A 7,167-nucleotide genomic window follows, 5' to 3' on the forward strand; every position below is an offset into this window, starting at 1 on the left:
CCACCCGCTGGCTTGTATACAAGTTTTAGGTAATTTTTAGACATTTTGCCAAGGCACCCCTGAAGAAACCTTAAGGCACCCTGGTTGAGAAAGGCTGTTCTAGAGCGACAACTGCCTCCCCATGCTCTCTTGGAGGAGACCACAATTAACCTTGCCCACATGCAGTAGGCACAATCCACCGTCATCACTCTAAAGGAGGTCAATCTGGAGCAATGATGTGAAGCTGACACTGGAGCAAGTTCAGGTAGATAAGAAGTGGTGATCAGATATGCTGAGATTCAAAGTAGTTTCCTAAAGTACAGTATCAAACATTTGCCCTGTTTCCTTATAAAAATGAGGCCTCAAGCACACTGGACATTTTCCTATCTCTCCCAGATGCCTTTCCACCTGGCAGAGGCGATTTGGCAGGAAAAAAAAAAAAAAAAAAAAAACACGCCTGTAAAATGCTTGGGTGTTAATTTCATTGGCCAGAATATTAATTAATTCTTGCCATTGAAACAAAATTAAAAAATATGTTCACCTTTTAAAAATAACTAAATGCACATTTTTGCAGGTAAAAAAAAAATGTGCGTTTTTTTTTCTAGAGAGCCTGTAGAGCATTGCACCTGCGTAATGTCACTTTTTTCCAAATTGTGACAGCAGGTGCAGGGAGAAGATCCCCCCCACCCGCTGTCATGGAGGGTGAGGCTGCAGCTGCTGGAACATCTTCAACTCCAAAAACAGGTGGAACATGCTCTGAAGGTGAAAATATGCATCGCACTTAGATATTTTTCCAGACCATCCAGCCTTTTTTCTGCCAAAGCGCTACTGCTCCTGTACACACTAGCAGTGTGCATGGACATAGACTAACATGCAGTTTAGAGGCATAAAAAAGATGGCCTGAATGTCATCCAGCTATTGTTTTAAATTGATTTTAACCTTGCAAAAAGGCATATAAAATTGGAGTGAGGCTATAGTATGTATGTATGTAATAAAATTACATACAGTATTCTTCTAGCTAAAATTCCTAAGATAGCATCTGCTTATCCCATCAACTAAAATGTATTTTTAAATAAACTGCATGTGCAACAAACCTGGTCAATGTGAACTAAGCATACAATTAAAAATTGCATCAGCGGAGGTCACCTAAAATAAAAACTGCATATCAAAATGCCAAGAAGATCCAGAAATAAAGGCAACTGATGTTTGACATTTTTAACAAAATTTGACCTTGACGTTGCCCCACCCAACCCATCTCAGACGCTTCCCATCAGTGTGATGGGTTGATCAACAGGGTGCTAGGACAAGCTCAATATTATTTCTATTATTATTATACAGGATTTATATAGCGCCAATAGTTTGCTCAGCACTTTACATTATACATCAATATTTACAGGAAAAGTCAACACATGGATATAATTTTTAATTTTTTTTAGCTTCTGTGGATGTATTGTTTTTACGGAAGGAAACTTTTTCTTTAGAATCCTTTCATCATCTGTTCAGTTTGAATTGTTCTGGTTTGTGATGGGCTTAGTTTAAACTGCAGCGTGGGGACACAGCAATACTCGTTTGTAAAACGTATAAAGCTGAGAAGAAAAGCCAATGTTTGATTCTTTAGCTTTCGATTAGGTTAGAAGCAGTACAAAAGAAGGGGGGAGTATAAATCGCACTGCAGTCTATCATATTTCTGGAATTAGTGTGATAAAAGCTTTCAAAATAATTTTAGATTATAAAGCACATTCTAAAAATGGAACCTGTGGTGTCAAATTGAGAAACTTAATGAAACTCCAATAAATTCTATAAAATAAGTCAGCGTCTTAAAAGGCAAGAAAATTAGCACAAGACTTAACACGGCATGAACTGTGCTAACAGATCTAGAAATCAACACAAAAGGAACATTGCTTTAAACTCTTTCATAGCCAACAGGTAAAAAAAAAAACAAAAAAAACCTGTAACGTCTTGAGGGACCTTCAAATATGAAATTAGCCTCAAAACAAGAGAAAAAAAAGAAAAAAAAGTGTTTTTTTTCCCACTTTTGCATCAGATTAAAAAAAGGCTGTGTAAAGGCTGAAACCTAAAACATATATGTCTAGGCATAAAAAAAGCAGTACATTTCTGTAATAGATGCACATTCCTCTTGTTTATCCCTTTAAAGACCATTCAAGTACAGAAAAATACCTGTTAATCTGCTAGAAATGCACCCAGCTCTTAAGCCCTTTTGTGGGCTGACTGCACACCGTAGTGTCAGCCCCAACCGATCTCTTTTGCTAAACTATTCATCCACTCCCACTCTCAGATCTCTACAAAATAAAGGCTAATCATTCTCTTTCAGATAACAATATAAATGCAATCAATACACAATTTTTCAGCTTAAAAAAAAAAATTGTGCATTATGGGTGTAACATGTTACCAAAGGTGCTTATTCATTAACAGACCAAAAGGGAGCAAAATAAGCAACGTTCATTGTTAGAAATTCCATACACTTTAAGTCTCAAACTGCATGCTGTGGAGCATCAATCCACTCTGCTGCTTAAAACGGAACTTCACCCAAAAGCGGTAAAATCTTTGTGGATTCCTCCTCCTTCCTCCCCCCCTGCAGCCTTGTGGGACACATCACAGGTTCCAGAGAACTGCGGGACCATCCACAAAGTGCAGCAGGAAACTGGCTGTGAACCTGGGAGGCTTCGCTGCCAGTTTCAATCACCCAAGATTCAGCTCAAAAGAGGACAGGCAAGTGTTCTATTAAAATGTTTTTTTTGGGGGGGGGGCAGGGGGAGAGACTGGAGCTCCTCCTTAACTAGTTGCTGCCCGCAGTTATCCGAATGATGGCTGCACTGTGGCCGGCCAGTTCTGGGAGGCCGTCATATTAAGTCCTCCCAGAACGCGCTCTCCCGCGTGCTCCCGGGGGCGCGCACCCGACGATCTCCGTGATCACTGTGTCCCACAGCTGATGACGTCATGTAGTAAAAAGGCCAATCACAATGGCCTTTTACGACGTGATCAGCCATGTCCAATGACACGCTGATCACCGGGAAATGCAATTACCTGTTCTTGGCTGCACTTTCCTTGTGCTGTCAGAGCGTGAGGAAAGTACTGCCAAGAGCAGGGATCGGCACCGATCATCAGGGCACTGATGAGCAGTGCCACCCACCAGTTCCGCCCACAATTGCCCATCAGTGCCGCCCACCTGTGCCCAGCAGTGCCACCCACCTGTGCCCAGCAGTGCCACCCACCTGTGCCCAGCAGTGCTGCCAAGCAGTGCCGCCTATCAGTACTCATCAGTGCCGCCTCATCAGTGCTACCTATCAGTGCCGCCTCATCAGCGCACATCAGTGAAGGAGAAAAATTACTGGTTTGCAAAAATTTTATAATAGAAACAAAGAAAAACATTTTTTCAAATTTTTTTGCTCTTTTGTTTATAGCGCAAAAAAATAAAACACCCAGCGGAGAGTAAATACCACCAAAAGAAAGCTCTATTTGTGAGAAAAAAAAAAATTATAAAAATGTCATGAGTACAATGTTGCATGACCGCGCAATTGTCATTCAAAATGTGACAGCGCTGAAAGCTGAAAATTGGCCTGGTAAGGAAGGGGGTATAAGTGCCCTGTAGGCAAGTGGTTAAAGTAGAATTCTGGGCTTAACCAACTACTCATCAAAAACGGCCCCCCCCCCACCTCTTAACACCTACAGCATGCTTAATAACCTGTGTAACAAAGATTGGTATACTTACCCATTTTCATCTCACTCCTATCTGGTCATGCAATCTCCATTATGTCTGCCAGCAGCACTGCAGGGGAGAGAAGAGAGTGATCTGACAAGGACAAGTAAAACCTAAAGTGGTGAAGTCACCCATAGGTTTCAAATGCTCACCCGTTGTTGATGCTCCCACCTCTCCCCTGCAGCGATGCTGGCTGAGCTGGATCACATAACTGGACCGAAGCTGGCTGAAAATAGGCAAGTATACAGATCTTACACAGCAAGTGTAACCAGAAGTGTTACGGGAGGTAGGAGACGGTTTGGAGAGTAGTTAAGCTGCAAATTCTACTTTAAAAATCGGCTTGATGCCAGGAACAAATGTGGTGTTCTAGGTTTCCGCAACAGTCAGAGGGAACACTAAAAACCTAAGGAATCTGTACAAAGAATGGAGGCTTTCACTGCTGACCTACAAATGTTAGTTCACTAGCTGTCAATCTGATCCAATGGCTTCATTTCTTTCTAAATTACAAGTGTGCAGATGACATCAGATTGCCTTTCCAAATATGCATGCATATGGTGGGTCAGTATTAAAACCAGAGACAGCCATGTAACTAGTATTTTTAGAAGGTGCGATTTTAGCCTCCAGTATCTCTATCTTGCTCCAGACATGTCTTTTCTTTTGAATGCATTTCACCTATTCAACCTTTAGAGATCCCAGGAAAAATACCCTTGAGATATTTACCAACAATGAATTTAATGCAGCTTCCTTATGCATTTGAAAATAGAACTATATTTTGGATATAGGAAGAGAGGATTATAACGCCAGTAAGGTTTTTTTTTTTTTTGCCATCTATATCCCATTTTGGGGATTTCCCTTCACTTGCTGTCCCGTATGGGGAAAAAGATGGGACAGGTCCTAAATTTCTTTTCCCCAGATGGGCCAGCTTGAAAAAGGAAGCAAGACCTCGGAAACGCGTTGCAGTCTGCCCCCCCCCCCCCCCACCCACAATCTGTCACGTTCTCCTGTCCATCTTCTTGTTAGTGTCATGAGAGGGGAGATGCCACCGATTTACCATCTTGCAGCGGGTCCCTGCAGCCCTATCAGTCCATCCAGATTGCAATGAGCTGTATATCGCACCATCACTCTGGCACCTAGAGCAGTCTACAAGTCTTTCAGATGTAAATGAGAAATGGAATTAAAGTGTTGTTTTTAACCATAGACTAATCTGCTCTGTTTCCTTTGTAACTTCCTGTCCCATGTCCAAACAGGAAGTGAGAGGAGATCCCTGCAAATTAAGAGAATCCTTTGGAGACCCCCAGGTCACCAGAACTAATCCATTGGAAGATTTCCCATCTATTACTATTCTGGGGACAAGCCAAAATTTGGGATTTTCTTTTACATTCAATGCCAATGGTAAATAGGACTAATAGAAAGGGCGAATTTCCTTCATGGGGAGCAAAGACAGCAATAAAAACTGACAGGGGTTCTAATCCCTCTCCACGCCATCCAAAACCTTAAAAAAAAAAAAAAGAACTTCAGACAGTTAAAAAACCCCCCCACCAATTAATGTAGTTATGACAGGAGTGGGCAGAGGGAGCAGAGGAATGACTCTGGGCTGCTGCTATGCCTTTACTGGAGGTGGCCACCCTGTAGTACCGAACTGCAGTTCCGTTTGGAATAAAGAATGAACTGCTGATTCCTATATGGATAGGCATGTTTTATTTTGCTTCAATATACAGTATAGGTATGATTATTGGTTTAGTTTGTAAGTTTTTAAATCAATGACAATACATTCATAAAGTTTTCAGACCCCCTTCACTTTTTTCAATTTTGTTATGTTGCCACCAGTTATTTAAATGATCCCCCCCCCCCATTATTCTACACTCAGTACCCCATAATGACAAAGGGAAAATATTTTAGAAATCTCTGAATTAAAAAAAAAAAAAAAAACACCCCTAAAATATCGCATGAACTTAAGTTTTCAGACCCTTTATTTAGCACTTTGTTGAAGCACCCTAGGCAGCAATTATAGTATGACGCAACAAGCTTTACACACCTGGATTGGGGGATTTTCTGCCATTGTTTGCAAATCCTCTCAAGCTCAGTCAGGTTGGATGGGGACCATCGGTGAACAGCCATTTTCATGTCTCTCCAGAGATGTTCAATGAGGTTCAAGTCAGGGCTCTGGCTGGGAAACTCTAGGACATTCAGAGAGCTGTCCCTACGCCACTCGTGTGTGGTCTTGGCTGTGTGCTTAGGATCATTTTCATATTAGAAGGTGAACCTTCGGCCCACTCTGAGGTCCTGAGCCCTGTAGAACAGCTTTTCATTGAGGATCTCTGTACTTTGGTCAGGGTTCAGGGAAAGCTGAATGGAGCAGTCTCCCAGTCCCTATTGCTGAAAAACACCCCCAGAGTATAATGCAGCCATCACCATGCTTCACTGTTGGGATGGTATTGGGCATGCGATGAATGGTGCCTGGTTTTCTCCAGACATAACATTTAGAATTGAGGCCAAACAATTCAATCTTGGCTTCATCGGTGCGGAGAATCTTGTTCCTCACAGTAAGAGAGCCCTTTGGCTGCTTTTATGCAAACTCCAAGTGGGACTGCATGTGTTTTGCACTGAGGAGAGGTTTCCGTCTAGCCACTCTGCCATAAAGCCCAATTTGGTGGAGCGCTTTCTGGAAATTTTTCCCATCTCCACGCAGGATCTCTGAAGCTCAGTTAGAGTGACCACTGGGTTCTTGGTCACCTTTCTAAGGCCCTTCTCCCCAGATTTGTCAGACGATCAGCTCATAGAAGAGTCCTGGTTGTACCAAACTTCCTCTATTTGAGAATTATGAAGGCCACTGTGCTCTTTGGAACCTTCAGTACAGCAGGCATTTTTGTAGCCTTCCCCAAAATTGTGCCTTGCAATAATCCTGTCTCTGACCTCTGCAAGCAGTTCTTGACCTCATGGCTTCTGCTCTTATACAGTATGCATTGCTTTTAAAGAGATGTGTGCACCTTTCCAAATCGTGCCCAATCAATTAAATTTACCACAGGTGGACTCCAATCAAGGTGAGACATGTGATGTGAGACATCTCAGCAATGTTCTAGAGAAATGGAAGGTACCTGAGGTAAATTTCAAGTTTTGTTGCAAAGAGTCAATACTTATGCCAATGTGATATTTCAGTTTTTCTTTTGTTAAACAGTTGCAAACATTTCTAAAATTCTGTTTTCTTTGTCATTATTGGGTACAGAGTGTGGAATGAGAAAAAAAATGAAAATGATTAGAAAAGTCCATAAAAAGTGCTTACCTTCAATGAATGGTTTATACTGTATGTCCTAAACAGTTGAGCTTGTCCCACCTATGTTTCTAGCATAGAAACCATTTACCCAGCAGGCGTTTTACCTCCATGTGACAGCTACAGCCTCCTCTGCTGTTTAAATTCTCCATTTGGGTATCTTCAGCTCTGGTCACACCTGCACAATGAGCCCCCCCATAGG

This window comes from Staurois parvus, unplaced genomic scaffold (assembly GCF_062004578.1).
Source record: "Staurois parvus isolate SC_StPar_1 unplaced genomic scaffold, SC_StPar_1.0 ptg000018l, whole genome shotgun sequence".
NCBI classification, from domain to species: domain Eukaryota; kingdom Metazoa; phylum Chordata; class Amphibia; order Anura; family Ranidae; genus Staurois; species Staurois parvus.